We start from the raw sequence: 17,309 nt of genomic DNA on the forward strand, positions 1-17,309 counted from the left end.
TTAAATCTCCTCCAGAGACTTCATTAGCCAAGTTTAAGTGGGCAGATCTCATCCTAAGTGTACAGACTGCAAGTAGTAGTTACAATGTTCTTGGTTGCAAGTGAAAGAAAACAGGGACTCAAATGTATTAAAAAATAAGCAGCGTATCGTATCACATAACAACAAGTCTGGAGGCCAACAGTTCAGGCAGCCTCAATGCCATCCTTCTTCACTGGGTCAACTTAGCTCCTTTGTGGTTGCAAGATGGTGCCCACAGTGGTAGGCATCACAGGCAGACAAAACAATACCCAGCAGGGGAGAGGACTGCTTCTCCTTTGGAGTAAGAGCTTTCCCATAAGCCCCTGACAGACTTACCTCACACTGGCCCCCACACCACGCCTTATTGGCTAGAACTGTGTCCCATGCATGTATGTAACCTAAACGCTGATAAGAAGAAGGGGAGAAACACGAGCAGTTAGACTAATCACGTGTTACTCCTTGGGGCTTGACCTGAAGCTCCTGCCTCTCCTGAAGCACAGGGCTATGCAGAAAAGGGTGGATTCCCCCACAAAACAGAACAAAACAAATAACGGGGGTTTTGTTAGGAAGGAAAAAGGGGAGATGACTCCTCGGCACATAATCAACAGTGTTTGCAACATTAGGCTTGGGGAAGGTTAATGTTCTGTTTTCTTTGTGGATGACTATTACCTAACAATTTTATTTATTCTTTTTCATGCTTTTTGCTCCTTTCCTTTCTCCTCTGCACTAGTAGTCAGTTGAATACATCAAGCGCTGTATCAATAGGAAAGAGTGTCATGTGTACAGTGTACATACGAATCTAATTAATCAAAAATATGTTGATTAGACGTGAGTGCACTTTCAGGTAAAAACCTTGATTCACATGCTTCTGATAGCATAGCCATGCCCAGCTGTTCACCACTTGAATCGTGCTCTTTCATGGCCTTGTGCCCGTTACTTGTGCTGATTCCTCTGTCTAGGAAGTCCTTCTCAGTTTCCTTACCTATAGTGGATACTAGTGATTGCCTCTCCAGCGTCCATTCTATCCTTCTAGTAATTTGCTTGAAGAGATGGCAAACTGCCAAACTACTTTTTTCAGACTCCCTTGCAGCTAGGGTCTTGATCTGAAATAAGTTCAGTCAATCAGGTGCACTTGTGTAAGATTTGGAGGCAGATGCAAGGAGAAGGCATCATTCTGTTGCTGTTGCTGTTGGCCAGCAAGGTTTGAGCAATAATGTTAAGAGGCATTTAATGCTGTTGGACTCCATGTCCTGTTTCAGTGTCTAGTCACCAGTTTCATGGGTGTGAAGCGCCCTTGCTGCAGCACCATCCCAACTTCTGGAACATAGCTACTGTGGTAGGCCCATGAACTCAATAGCCCAGGGGTACCCCCCTGACTTCTGCCCCTCCAGCTCATCAATTTTGTAAGCCTCTGTTTGATTCTCAGTATTAAATATTTCTCTGTTTGAAACACCTAGAGTGGTTTCTTCCTGTACTAAACCCTGACTCATAGATCACCTAATTCATATTCAGCCTTCCAGGCACAGCCTGGGTCTTCCCTGAGCCACCAGGTTGGGCCAGGTGCTTCCTCTGTGCTCCCACCACGTCCTGCCTGGTAAGCCCATGCCTCTTTATCTTTGCACCCCTGGCACCAGTGTTTGGCTCACAGCATGTGCAGCATCAATATTTACCGAACTGAAGCTCCCTCTGCCAAGATACCAGACAGGTCCTGAAATCTAGTCTAAAGGGTGCCCCACCTCATGCCTGGTCGGCAAAGCCCAAAGAACAAGTGGCTCTAGACTTATACTGGATTCTAGATGAATCCAGAGCCCTCAGCTTTTCCGTACTTTAGTCCCCCACACAAGAGGCCACACCAGAATTGAAAATTTGACCTGATCCCCAGGAAAAGGATGATAAGGAACAAGGGAAGTTGCTTATCTCAAGAGTTACCATCTGGTGGTTTTCAGGACCCTCTACTGCTGGGCCTACAACGAGGCCTGCAATCAATGGCAGCATAGCCTTTGGAGCGAGGAAAACCCAAGTTGGAAGGTGTGTGCCGTTGTGTAGCAAGTTACTTTCTGAACCTCAGATTCTTAATCTATAAAATGGGGTTGATAATATCAACCTCACAGGATTCTTGGGAGTAAAAGAGATTATATATGTAAAATGCTTAGCACAGTGCATGCACATTGGAAATGCCCAATACCCATCAGTTACTGTTACGGCCACCATTGTTGTTGACTGTGCCATCACTGTACCACAATTCTGTTACATATTTTTTACTTCATATACATGTACTTTCCTTCAGCCCAAACAGACGCACATGCAGTTAGACTAGAACGTACTTCTCTATACTTTCTTCCGAGGTGTTCCATTTTACATCATGATGTGATTAACCCTTTTCTGCAGAAGATCCAGCTAGGCCCAAGTTTGGGGCTGTGCTGAGGAAATAACAAAACCATCTATGTCAGTGGCTCTCGACCCTAGCTGAAAATCAGGATCACCTGGAGAGCTAAAAACAAAACGGCAACAAAAAGAAACAAATAAAACGAAACCAAGAAACAATGTCTGGGTCCGTCAGCCAGAGATTCTGATTCAGTAGGGCCCAAGCATCAGTAGATCTTAAGGCTCCCCAGGTGATTGTAATGTGCAGCTGAGAGCCATTGCTGAGGGTGGGAAAGATTAGCGCTTCCATCGCCTCTGGGAAAGAAGAAAGAAGCTCTTACTTTTCTATAATCGCCACCACAGTGGAGGAGGGGAGAGGACTAAAGATTACAGTTGAATGATTCCACTTATAATGTGAACAAGGCATTCTTATTATGAACCTGGATAAATGACTCATCATGTTAATCCTCTGATTAGTGTCTGGGTTTCTCATCTAGAGGTGTCTGATCTGACGAGAAGAGGAGTTATCAGAAATGCTCTAGGACATGGAAAAAGCTAGTCTGGAAATACCTGTGAGGGATTTCAAGTTGGCTTGTGGGTGTCTGTCCTGTGCCAGCCCTGTGCACACTCGCACACTTGCGGGCTGGTTGCTGATGTCAGGTGTACGCACTTTGATCCAGGGCAAGTGAAATGATCCCTGCTTTGGCATAAAATCTAGCTAATATCTAAATGCTAGAGATAGCTGGTGACAGCTGGGAGTGTGCTCAGACATAAAGTACAGGCATACCTCATTTGATTGCGCTTTGCAGACTTTGCTTTTTCACAAATTGAAGGTTTGTGACAACCCTGAGTTGTCAGATGATGGTTAGCATTTTTGAGAAATAAAGTATTTTTAAATTAAAATATGTACTTTTTTTAAAGACAGAATGCTCTTGCACACTTAATAGACTGAAGAATAGTGTAAACATAAGTTTTATAGACATTACTGGAAAACCAAAAAATCCATGTGACTCACTTTATTGTGATATTTCCTTTATTGCAGTGGTCTGGAAGCAAACCCACAATATCTCTGAGGTATGCCTGTACATCTAAAAAATGTAACTTCTTCCCCATTATTAAAGTGATACACAAAAGAAAATAGAGTGGGAAAACAGAAAAATAGCATGAACCCAGTAGAAACTAATAACAGACTTAAATAGAGTTATGAGGTGCTAGACATGGTTTTAAGCTCTTCACCATATAAATTCATTTACCCCTCACTACAACTCTATGAGGGGTAACTCCACTTTACAGATGAGGAAAGAGGACCTGGAGCTGTCGTGTGACTTGTCCAAAGTGGCAGCTAGTAAAGGAAGAGCCAAGGTTTGGACTCATGCTGCATTTAACAGGGTAGGGTCAACCTCAGAGATATATATAGCTCATAAGGTAAGCTTTATCCAAGGATTCAGTGCCACTTGCTGAAGTTTAAAAAGTTAATCTCAGTTGCCATTTATTCATCCATTTATTTCACAAATATTTACCAAAGGCATCTATGGGCAGCACACTGTTCCAGGCTTGATTATCAAGATACTGAAGAGTATACAGAGGCTACCTGTCCAGTCATTCCTATAGCATTGAACTCTCAAGTGTCTCAATATGTATAATCAATACAAGTATAGTAAGATTAGAAATGCAATAACTATTCTCTGATTACAAAATCCAAAACCAATACTTCAAAACTTTCAAAATGTCACAGTCTTACTGGATGGAATGTTTGGCATGATCCTCCGTATTTTCATCAATTAATAAGTACACCTTGGACAATAATTTAAGTTGAACCTCATGAATTCCACTTTGTAGCAACACGTTTAATATAACAGTAGTGTCTTCAAGTCAGAAATTTGGTGTTTTTGGATGGATGGATGGATGGCTGGCTAGATGGAAGGATAGATGAGTGAATTAATAGCTAAGAATGCCTGGCAATGTTCTAGTTGCTTAAAAATTGCATCTTTAAAAATAATTCAGTGTTTTCCAGTTTGTTAAACAATAACTATGACTCAGAAGAAAATTGTGATTTCTGTCCTTTCCATGGACTAAACATGCAACTTCAAGGAAGCCATTATGATGCCAGTTCCATCTGATTGTTGTGAGGATCAAATGAGCTAACTGAAATGAATTATGTAGCACCCTGCCTAATACATGTTAAACAGCATATTTTAAACTGCCTTTAAAGTGAAATACTATGTGCAGAAAAGCAAAAATTCAAATGATACAAAAAGCTATACAATGCAAAATACGTTTCTTTTGGCCAAGTTTTCCCGCTATTATTACTACTATTATTAGAGATCTCCAAGCAAAAATAACATCTCCCTGTTGATTAAGAAGGGAGAGGTTTACAGACTAGGAGATAACATCCTTTGAGTCAGAACCAAGTGAAATAACACATGTATTCTGGTTCAATTCCAGCATGAGTGATTAACATTCTCCAACTTCAAATAATTTTTATTATTAGCCAACACTTGTCCATCCCCAATAATACACATGTTGCATCCAGGCCACAGAATGAGGCAGCCTCTCTTGGCATGTTCACAATCTGTGCATACTTTCCACTGAGGGTTTCCCTTTCTTTTTGATTGCTATTCCATAGCTTTTCAACTCCCACTACTTTCAACCCTGGGATGTTTGCCGACACTGAGTGCCAAGTAGTTCCCAAAAAACCAAAAAAATATAAGCACCTGTAGAATCCCAGGGAAGGAAAGAGGTAAAGTACATTTTAAACATATTTATTAACGGTTTTAATGTTTGTGAAGAGATTTATATTTATTTCTTTTAACTTTGAGGCTGGGATTAATACACGTATTCCTCATTATTTCTCACAAAGTCTTGTTGATAAGCAGGAGGAAGAGGGCTATTCTGCAATTTTGTCTCGCAGTCTGTGTAAGTGGGATCCAGGACACAAGAACGACTCAGCCCTAAAGTGCAGTCCTGAGTCCCTCAAGAACTCAGGCCCTCCTGCCTTTTTGCCGCCTTCTTCCAGTAGAAGGAAGGGGTGGGGGGAGCGGGAAACAATTCAAACCCTCTTTGTAAGGGGCGGGGCCGGGGCGGAGCCTCCCGGCGGGCATTAGAAGCAGGTGACCCAGGCTGGGCGGGAGAGGCCAGTCAGCCCGAGGCCGTGACTCCACTGCGGCCAGCGCCGCCGCCGCCGCCGCGCGCAGTTCAATACCCGCCGGAGGTGGGCCAAAGGGTGCTAGAGCGCGGGGGAGGAGCGGAGCCCGGCGCGTCCCGGGAGAACCGCCACCGCCCCCAGGAGTCCGCTGGAGCGCGGATACCCCTGCAGGGGAGGAGAAGAGCGGCGGGCGGGACGCGGCGGCGGGCGCGCACCATGCAGTCCTGTGAATACACACTGGCAGCGATGGGGGAAAATAAGTGTCCCTGGACTTTGGACTAGATTACAGCCAGATATTCCAAAAGCATCGAGACACTGCCCTCTGCGGCCTCTGAAAACAAATGAGACCCATAACACCCTTGCATAAGCTTTTAAAACATGGATCAGTGTAGCAAAAGGAAAGCTGTTTCCCCCCCGCCTCACCTCAATATATTTTTCTCTTCCTCCTCTTCTGAGAAAGCCTATATAGTGATGAGCACACACTTTACTGTTAGAGAATTCTGTTTGCTTTTCTAATCTGTTGAACCATTCCCTCATTTATATATTAAAGTCTATGTATTGATGAATACACACGTACACACACCACGCATACATACTTTACTGTTAAAAATTCTGTTTGCTTTCCTAATCTATTTAACCATTCATTCAAGAAGAGTGTGAGGCCATTACTGGGGAAGGGGGTGACAGTGCATTGGCCAGCAGAATACCAGTGACCAGGACTGAGTGGGGACTAAATTTAAGAAGCTAAAATGGCAAAAACAATTAAAATTAGAGGATGTCTCCCTAGAAAAACAGCAAGTGTAGGGATTTGCGCTTCATTTATACCAAAGTTGGAAAAGTCAGATTTAAGCCCAGGTCAGTTTTTACATTATGGATATTAAGTAAACAAGTGTATAGTTTCCATAGTGTATTTAAGCACTTTGCTGGTGGAAAGAAGCCTGGTGTTATAGTTTTCATGGACTTTCAGAAGCTATTCACGTTTATAAAAATGCACTGCTCTTACACACTCATCCTCTGAATCAAAATTTCAGTATATTCGACAAAACCTTGTACACAGAGCTACAGAACTTTTTGCACATCTAATTCCTCTACTTGTTCAGAAGCTTCTTAGAACCTTGAAATAGATCCCCTGCCTGAGGGCCAGTTCCTCTCTTGTTTTTCAAATGAGGAACTTTTCTGATCACCTTGACCTCTTCCCTCAGTTAACATTTCTTCCCAGAAAGTACAAAGATTATTCTGCTGCCTTAGGTCATTGTGACTAATTTGGGTTTTTCCTCTTCCTTTTTTTTTTTTTTTTTGTGGAGGAGTGTAAAGATGATGCAGAATGTATCTAAAAGTTGTGGGATGATGTGGTTGAAGTGATTTAATTCTTCCTGTTAAAACAACTATTTTTCATTTTGGCAACATACCAAACCTAAAAAGAACAACCAATTTACTTTAAAAAAAAAAAAAAAAGACAGTTAAGACAAAGGATACTAAGCCAAGGAAAGGCAATACAGGTAATGCATTTGGAGGTCTAGGTCCAGGCCAACTCTCAGAGCTGCCTCTGTTTTCAGCCTCTGTTCTCACCGCTGCTCTCCCCCTCCCTTCCCTCAAAGATGAAGCCCACCTGCTTCCCTCAAGTCTTACCTCAGCCACCCCTCCCGCTACCCAGGGCAGAGAAGCCCATCTATTTATGGTCGCCCCCTATTTCCATCTCATATGCTGTTTTCTTCTGATTTTTATTTTTATTAGGCAAACAAACCACACTCATGAAAACAATTATAAACTGGAAGGTTGTGGGGTGATTTAGCAGCTTCTTCACAGCCAGCTCTGTGATTTTAGTGAGGATTTAAGGCCCAGTTTAGTTTCACATGTACAGCTTTTGGGCTGTCCCTTTCATGGTTCAATTGTAAGCAACGTCTCCCATCACAGATTAGGGGGTAAAGATTTAGAAGGAACTAATATGTGACCTCTCAGTAAATCAGTTGATAAGACTTAGGAAGTCATTTTAATTTATATTATTAACCTCACACTTTGAAGTTGTCTAAATTGGCTGAAAATAAGTATTCTTGGTGCCTTATTGGTTTATCCTTGCAAACCTTTGTCATGTTTTCTCGTAGTCATTTCCAGTGATAAGCCTGTGTGTGTATTGTGTGTAATTGTGAGCAATGTACAAGCTTAAATAACGTGCTGACACCACTGTTTCCAAGTTGGTATTCATTAGGCCGTTTCCTCCTGGGCTAGGGCTGCACTAATCCCGACACAGGCTGCCAGGAGAAAACCTCATGGAGCCCACACCGCACCTTAATAACAGCATCCGCGACCTGCAGTCTCAAGTACAGAATGGGAACCCCAGAGCTAGGAAATGTAGTTGTATATTTTAATGAACTGCTACCCCTGCTAAAGAGGCTTCTTTCACTTTTGTGCTCTACAGAAAGACCAAGGGGGGTAGGAGGGACAAAGCCTTGAATAACTGCTTTCTAACACCGAATGTGGCCAACAGGACAGAGAACATCACAAATCTAGGCAGGTGTGAGGTACAGTGGCTGAGGATTTCCTGCTCCCCCTGCATGCCCTCTCTTGCCTCCAAAGTCCGATCAAGGGATCCTGGGAAAGAAATACGCCTGGGTCGAGGAGGGTGGTTTTGAAAGAAAAAGCTACCAAGACATTAAAGCAGGGTGAATGAAGGGTAGGCAGGATGAAAGTAACTAAGTAACCTGGCTCAGAACTCTCAAAAGCTTCTAGCAGCTTGATGACAATTACAGGATTTATTTCAGTCTGTGGTACATCATTTGAAGACAATATTACTTCATGTTGTTACAAACTGTATGTATAGTGTGTATGTGTTGTGGGTGTGTATATAAATAATATATATTATATATATGAGAGATTTAGTGACTTTTGATACGGGTTTGGTGCAGGTGAATTTATTACTGAGCCAAGTGAGGCACATACTGAGTCAGTAGTTCGAGTCCAGGGCATTCAGTACTTTTCCTGATTTCCATGTGTGTATAGTGCCTGTCCCATGCGGTATTGTTAGTGTCATGTCAAATCCAGAACTCACAAAGCAGAGCCAGCGATATTTTATTTGTAGACAATCAACTAGAATCTATAAAATTATTACTGGCAGATGATTATAATTCCGGATCCCTAACACTAGCAAAAGGAAACCCAGAGCATCTTGATAAGAAGTTTTCTGTTTTTGTTTTGTTCCTGGAAGTCAGTAGAATAGCAGTTGTATGTGGTTATATTAGTGCCAAGATACTTAATTTGCTGACCTTATTATTTCAGAAAAAAAAAATTGTATGTATTATACTTGTGGGAAGTTAAAATAATGCTTTGAGATTTTTATCAAATATGGAGAGTAGTTATTTATGAAAAACAAAGAAATGTCTATTTTTGTTTCTTTGTTCCCAATTAATGTAGCTAAATTTTAAAGTGCATTAAAGCAATGGTAAAGCAAATAAGATGCTGTACAAGTAGTTTTCTCATGCTTTCATGGAGAGACACTGTTTTCTAAGAGTATCTGAAGGAGGTATGTGCATTCTAACTTCATGATCAGATTTCTCGGATGTACTTTGAATATAAGTGGCAACGTTTTTATTGATAATAAAATCAAAGAAATTCCAATCACCAGAAGGAGAACTAATGAAAACATGTTTTACCTGAATGAATATACTTCATAGGTTTCTCCTGCTGATCCTGTGATTGTTTCATGATTCACTTGAAGAAATGAAGGAAAATACACATAAGAACAGAGACATTACCTGAGATTGTGTTCTATTTTATCAACCCTCCATCTATACTCTGTACTGAAGCAATTTGGATAGAAGTGCTGCTGTTGTTGTGTGTGTCTGGTTTGCAGTCAGAAACTCCCAAAACTTCATCATTCAGCAGTTAGATCCACAACTTTGTATTAAGGTCTAAATACAAGTCAGGGAACCCAGCTAAGATAAGAGGATATATGGTTCTCCCTCTGTATTTGTGGGTCATTGGTTCCAGTAGTCTCCCTCCCCCCCGTGCCACCCCATACCAAAATCCATGGATGCTCAAGTCCCTTATAGAAAACGGTGCAGTATTTACATATAACCTACGCACAATCCTCCCATCTTCCCCCGCACCCTCCTTTATACTTTAAGTCATGTCTAGATTACTTATAACACCAAATACAAATCCTAAGTAAGTAGTTGTAAATATAATGCAAATGGTTGGTGGTGTGCAGCAAATTCAAGTTTTGCTTTCTGTAACTTTCTGAAATTTTTTTCCCTAAGTATTTTCAGTCCATGGTTGGTTGAATCCACTGATGCAGAACCTGTGGATACGGAGGGCCAACTGTAAATTGATTTAGAGTTGGTACTTCCCTGACAATCTGGACAGATGCTTAGTAAACCTGAGATAATTAATTTAGCATCAAAGTGAGTACTATGAGCATTATTAGATTGGTACATGTTAGGGCATTTGGGAGAACAGAGAATACAGCAGTTGAGCTGGATCCTGGTGCAAGAGCCACTGTGCCTTACCCGTCCAGGTCTCTAGTTGGCACATCTTCCCAATGCTTTCTCATTGTTCATTCCCCCCAGTGGAAAAGGGGGGCACTGTTGGACTTAGGAAGTTGGAGAAATAGGTAATAATGCTTCTTTTAGTGATTTAGTTACAGAGCTCTTACGTGCAACAGAATGAGAGGAAGTAGAATGGTTCTGTGCATAGATTTGGGAGCTAGACTGATTAGGGATTCAACTCCCAGCTCCATCATTCATGGGCTGTTGATCCTGAACAAATTACTTAAGCTCTTAGTACTTCGTTTGTGTACTGCATCTTATACTTTCTCATCTGTGAAAGGGGGATAATGATAGTACTTATATTTTAGGGTTGAGAGGATCTAAAAGATGAAATCAGGTTAAGGTAAGTAAAACAAGGAGGAAGCAGCCATTCAGGCATGGAATGGAAAGGGAATTGAAAGACTAGTTTTCAAATTTGTGTCTGCATAAGAATCATTTGGGCTTCCTATTAGAAATGTAGATTCCCAGGCTTCAGCTCCAGGAATTGAGATGAATTTGGGATCCAAGAATTAGGTCTTTTTGTTCTGTTTTAGTAAACTTTTAGAATGATTTTAGGTTTACAGAAAAGTTGCAAAGATATATCCGTTTTGCCCTAATATTAACATATTATCATAGCACATTTGTTAAACTAAGAAGTCAACATTAACGCACTACTGTTAACTCCAGACTTCATTTGGATTTCACCAGATTTTCCACTGATGTTCTTTATCTGTTCTAGGATTCCGCGTTGCATTTAGAGAAGCTTCATTTCTTACAGGGACTTTCAGCCCATGAGAGGCAGGTGGTCTGGAGACCACATCTTGAGAAACACTAGGACATGTCAAGGGCTGAGGAAGGTCAAATTGCCCCATCCTCACCACCATCCTGGTGGTGGGGGTGTTGGATATAGAAATTTGATTTGAAGAGTTGGGATGGAATCCTCTCCCTTAGATGAGAGGGGTTACCTTAAGAAGTGAGGCATCTATTCCTAATGCCAGATGAAATGAGTTTTGGAGTTTGGAAGGTGGGGTTGCTGCCTAGCCTGAGGAGATACATCTAGGGATGTGGGCAGATCAGGGGAGTGAGTGCAGCAAATTGGGAACAACTACTTTGTGGGAACACAGGAGGGCTCAAGTAGTTGATTAAAGGGGATTACAAGGGGCCAGTTAGCCCGTGAGCCATAGAAATCCTGTATTTCCTGGAACCTGGTGATAGTGTTTTAGAAATGGCTCATAGTAGTAACCAACATCAAGCACTGCCACATTGGACACGAGCAGAGAGTCAAAGGGTGAAGCTGAGATGACCTTGTTGAGAGAGGGCAGTGGGAGGTGGACAAAACACTGATGCCCTGCGTTTGGAAGAGTCGGTTCCCACAGTGAGGAGATAAAGGGCCACCATCTGGGGAGCTAGAAGTAAAGGTCAGTAGAATTGAGAACGGTAAGATGAAGGAATAGATGTTGTAAGAAAAAGCTAGCAGAGTAATTTGAGGTCTTGAAGTAGAGATCGACATATTCTTGAGGACCTTAGGTTCTGAGGCTGTCACTGACTTTCTCTAATCACATTCAAATTATTTAGCTGCCCTCACAGCAGTTAAGTAATCACCTAACCTGTTCCTTTTTTTTTTTTTTTTTTTTTCTTTACAGAACATTCACCTCTTTTCATTTGACTCTGGATTTCTCTTAATTTCTATACTACTTCACTTTCCTGGTTCTTTCTGCATGTTAGCGATCCTAAACCATAAACTGGTATTCATAACATTTCTTTCACATGAAGTACATGTTATCTCATCTGCCAAACCCATTTAAAACGGACTAGTGGAAATTGCCTCAGAAGCCAAACAGATTGCACCTGTGTACAAGGGACCAGGTGTCTCTGAAGGGCTCCTAGATCTTTTGTATTCTTGCTGGCACGGTGTCAGGCTGGCCAGGCTGGTGAGTGGCTAACAGTTAAGATTTTAGGTGATCTAATCCTTAACTTGATAGATGCTGGGTGTAATCTACAGATTCTGCATAGAAATTAGCACTTACCCCTGGGAGAGCCCCTACCAGCTGTCAAGTGCTTTACCAAATAGCTCTATACTCAAGAATGCGGCTTCTGGGTGAGGGAACAGTCGTAGTCATTTTACATGTGGTTAGAGAGAAGTCTTGGGTGATGAAAGATTTTAGCTAACCTACACGCTATAGGTAAACATTTCCAAAAACATTGCATAACCTGAATACAGAGTGAATTGTTTTCCAGTAAATACTGGCTTCAGCATTTTTCAAAAGTCAAGGAATGGTATATTTTATAGAATGGGAAAACTAAGAAATGAAATTTGACCTGTTGTAAAACTAGGATTTAGTGCTGTTGAATTTCAAGAATGGGCATACAGGGTACATTAGGAGTAAATGTGAAAGCATAGGGTCATGATGGAATCTGATACAGGGTGGAAAAAATTTCTCTTAACCAGAAACACTGGGCCCTAAGAAGTTGTCTTAGGGTCAACCACATGAATTTAACATACAAAAATGGCAATTTAATTTGGTTCAAACATACATTTCAAACTTTTGTCTTTTCCTTGTAAAGAATAAAGTTCAGTTCACGGTATACCAGAGTTAAAATTGCACAGATGTCAGTATTCCAATAGAGAAAAATAATTTTTCTTAAAAAGCGAAAAAATAAAATTTGAGTTCAGGTAGTCAGATATTCTTTTATAGTCTTACTACTTTAGGGAACAAACCCTTCCTCGGTATAAAAATCTGGAAAAACATGCCATAGTTGCCACCCTATTAATAACTAGTTTCCATGCCCCATATTTGTTGGAGAACCTACTTTGTGATGTTTAAATTTTTACCTTAAGTTGCCTCAATTTCCCATTTATTAAAATGGCTGTATTGCCTCTAGAATTAAAGCTGAAGGGGAAAAGCAATTTTTAGCGATTCCCCTTATTCTACCAACTTGTTCTTGAAGCTACAGTCATGCCCAATGTTCCTACCCCCAATTTTTTTTTTTTCAAACCTTCGACCACTCGAGATATGTCAGCATTTCTGCTTAGTAACTGGCATATTACTACGCGGTGCAAACTATTGATATAAACAGTGACTTGTGATCGATTTTTTTTCCCTTCTGTACTAAATCAGATCATTTCTCCTCATCAGCAACTTAACAAGAACAAAGTTAAAGATGTGACCTTAGGAAGGTAACTAAGGTGGAGGAAATACTACGGCAATACTATCAGGACTGATGGAATATTGCTCAAGTGCAGTGGCTAGGGTCTAAAAGAAACTTGAGAGATCTGGTATATTTCCAACTGAATGTTAAGTGAAATAGCATGTTAAAGTCAAATTACGTGGCTTGTTTAAAAGTCACCCTCTTAACAGCAACCACAATTCTACTGCTTCCTGTTCTTCCATTTTCTTTCCTGTTCAATTGCTTGAAACCCTCAAACAACAAGTTCTGATTCTACAGTATTCCTGTAATTCCTTTCTCTGTGGATTTACCTACTTTTATCTTTCAATGTGCATTTCCATCTTGGCACCATAACAAACAATTCAAAAATGCCATCTAATGCATTATGCCACTGAGCACTGTAGCCAGTGATTTTAAGTGGACTAGATTATCTTCAGGTTGAAAAGAGCATAAGCTGAAGAAATAAATGTCTACATCTTAACTAAAGGCAGGGGTCAAAACAACTTATGAATGGTTAGTTGGAAAATGCTTTAAGGCCCGACTATCAGAGCTGACTGAAAACATTTGAGTTAGGCAGAGTTGTAATGTTATGTGAACAGTGAGAAGTGTTACAAACACAGTAGCCATATATTTTAATTAAAACAGAGTTTATTAGCTTTTCTTTTAATATAAACATGAGGAAGAAAAACCACATAAGTTGTAGCATTCTTTTCAAAATAAAACTGCAATCAGTACTTGAATTTCCAAGCTCCAAACTCCATAAACAATATTTTTTGAGGTGGTAGATTGTAGTATTTTATATACCATAATTTATCATTTATGTCTCTGTCCCTTAAAAATGATGGAACCTGCAGCACTCAGTATAATGTGAAGCCTTGCTATAAAGAGAGAAAGTACTTCTGGCCCAGAAATGCTTTGTTTACAGGCAAAATTCCTAGGATTACATTTGAGAAGGTAGGAGGAGAAAGATTTCACATAGTTGAGAACACTTTTTTTTTTTTTTTTTTTTTAATATTTCAAGTTTAGGTGACATCGTTACCAATCTCCAAAAAGACTGATTACTGGACCTCCCTGCCTTTTAAAGCCTGAGGTAAGGGTTCCTAAGGTTTATATGTTTCCTCTTACATAGAACTTGAAGTGAGACACCTACAGCCAGGTTAACACACAGGATAGAAAAGCTGTTTCGTATCACTTACTCTCCTGTCACTACTACTAGGGTCCAGTTCTTTTCAATTTATTACATGTGAATTAACACTGTTGTTCATAATTCCTTCACCAAATCTAGAAAAAAGAAACTTAGGTGATCAAGCAGGTAAGCAGCCCAGCCTTGCAAAGGACTATTTTAAAAAGAGGAGGGGAGGTATCCCCTCAAGTCTTAGTGCAATTTTAAGCTTTGATACTTGTAGAAGTATAAATGCCACAAACTTACGAAACATCATTTGAAAGTTTAATCGAATTTCTTCTAAACTCATTTAGTTTTGTAAATTTTAAACGTTAAGCGTTTATTGTTTTATTTTTTATTTTTTAAAATTTATGTATTTATTTATTTATGGCTGTGTTGGGTCTTCGTTTCTGTGCGAGGGCTTTCTCTAGTTGTGGCAAGCGGGGGCCACTCTTCATCGCGGTGCGCGGGCCTCTCATTATCGCGGCCTCTCTTGTTGCGGAGCACAGGCTCCAGACGCGCAGGCTCAGTAATTGTGGCTCACGGGCCTTCCCAAGCCAGGGCTCGAACCTGTGTCCCCAACAAGAGAGCCTGCGACAGTGAGAGGCCCGCGCACCGCGATGAAGAGTGGCCCCCGCTTGCCACAACTAGAGAAAGCCCTCACACAGAAACGACCCAACACGCCATTAAATAAATTAATTCATTTAAAAAAATAAAAAATAAAAAAATAAAAGCTTAATGTTTAAAATGTACAAAAGTAAATGAGTTTAGAAGAAATTCGATTAAAGTTTCAAGTGATGTTTTGCCAGTCTAGCATTTATACTTCTGCGACACTGTTCTGGAGTATCCAAGCACACTATATTAAAGCTTAAAATTGTTCTAAGACTTTTGGGACACCTTCTATTTCATCACCGGCTTGTTAATTACTGGACCACCATGTTGGCTGGAATTATGAAAATATCCTTTAACACAAGTACATAACAAAGAGGAAAATCATCACAAAATCAGAAGCACCATTATAGTTAACAAGAAATGCAGCACGGACCCAATAGAAGGAAATAACCTACTTTCTCTGTTTATGATCGCAAACATGCTAATATGCTAATAAGTACTGCCTGCAAAGAATTTGGATGACATGTGTTATTCAGCAGCTTTTTGGTTTAAATTGATTGCCAATAATGACTAGCAGCTTCAATGATATAGTAGGGAGGAAGAACCCTGCAAAACCTAACGATGCTACAACAGTCTGTTCCGAAGTTTGGCTTTATGAGTTGTTAGGAGTCCCATGTTTTTTTTTTGTTTTTTTTTTTGTGTTTTTTTTCTTTTTTGTTTTTTTTTGTTTTTTTTTCTTTTTTGTTTTTTTTTTGTTTTTTTGGTTTTTTTTCTTTTTTTGTTTTTTTACTTTTTTTTTTTTTTGGAGTCCCATTTTTTGATGGTAATACTGCACTGATTCTAAAGGAATATGCAGCAGTATGGGACAGTGAGGTAAGAAAAACATAGAAGTTATATAGCTAGTGTCTTTAAAGTCTAAAAATTTAAACTATTAATTAAAAAACCTCACATAGCTCACAGCTATCAGATATCTGTGCATGGATTGGGAGCAGATATCTGTGCGTGGATTGGGAGCTTTTAGCTTTGGAGTGGTTTTTGTAACTCTGTTTACAATAAAAAGGACAGAAGAGCGTGTTACATTGACGAGGTCCCGTTCTTTCCTATGAGCATAATCTTCGCTTGTCCATGAGTCTCTTGAATTCAATGTCTTTCTTTAAGGTGAAAATACTAACTTTGCTGGTTTCTGAGCAGGAGAGGTGATATTTCTCCAGTCTTTGTTTCGAGGGGTTTATGATGTTACAACCCCTCACTTCTCCCTTAAGAGAGGATGGCATTGGAGCGCCGAATACCAATGAAATGATCAGCGCTGAAAGACCTTCTCATAGCAGCTCTACACACGTCTTTGTATTTGTCGTCACACAATCTGGAAATGGCCTAGGAAAGTCAATCAGGTAGAACATAGGTATAATTAGGGGGGGAAAAAAATGTTCGGACCTTAAAAAAACAAAAAAAGCATCATTGATAAGCCACACATCTCCATTCGTTTAGATAGTTCATAGTTACTGCTACTTTGGATAGCTGATATCTACACTAACTGACAGTTCCCTAAGGTAATAACCTTTAAGGGCTATGATTAGATTGCTGGGGCAAGGGGTAACTTGCCCTAATAACTTAGAGTTACTTAAAAATTGGCTTCCTAATGATAGGCTCCTAATAGCAATATCATCTGTTACCTACACACGTGATCCTTAAACGTAATGGACATACACTTGGGCAAAATCAGTGTTTACTCAGCTATTCAACTTCTCTTCAGTTTTCATTAGTTATTACATACTCTAAGAAAATTTTAATCAGGTAGGTATGTGCTGAAGGTAGGAGAGGTCTAATGACAAGCGCTGAAAGGTGCTATTTCACTTGCACATAAATTATGGTAGAAAAACATCTTATTCTAAAGTACCACCAAGGTACCACAGAAAGTATCAATTTTAAATGTGTTCATTTCAGTTGTGAATTTTGCTGTATACCCACCAAAAATCATAAGCCATAAGTATTACGTTGTTCCATGTACGTTACCATTTATATTAAAAACTCATGTACTTTCTACATCCAGTATCTGAATCCACATTATACCTTCCAAGTATAGGTCTCTCAGGTTAGCCACGGATGCTTTGTCTAATAAACTCATGGGACTGAACTGTGATACACACACACACACACACACACACACACACATACACACACACACACACACACACGAACTGCAAGCTGAGTAAAAAACAGTTAAGAGGGAATTCCCTGGTGGCGCAGTGGTTAAGAATCCGCCTGCCAATGCAGGGGACACGGATTTGGGCCCTGGTCCGGGAAGATCCCACATGCCGAG

The 17,309-nt window shown here is 40.3% G+C and overlaps 1 long non-coding RNA gene across 1 annotated transcript in view; it reads right to left on the reverse strand.

Annotated features, from left to right (window-relative positions):
* Positions 1-15,443: 15,443 nt before the first annotated feature.
* The window catches only part of LOC309662874, a 15,846-nt gene continuing 13,980 nt past the window's right edge, over positions 15,444-17,309 (reverse strand). Inside the window, exon 2 of the long non-coding RNA XR_014265042.1 lies at positions 15,444-15,698. This is a non-coding gene — a long non-coding RNA (uncharacterized lncRNA). The remainder of the gene's footprint in view (positions 15,699-17,309) is intronic.

This window comes from Balaenoptera physalus, assembly GCF_965194825.1.
Source record: "Balaenoptera physalus genome assembly, chromosome: 6".
NCBI classification, from domain to species: Eukaryota; Metazoa; Chordata; class Mammalia; order Artiodactyla; family Balaenopteridae; genus Balaenoptera; species Balaenoptera physalus.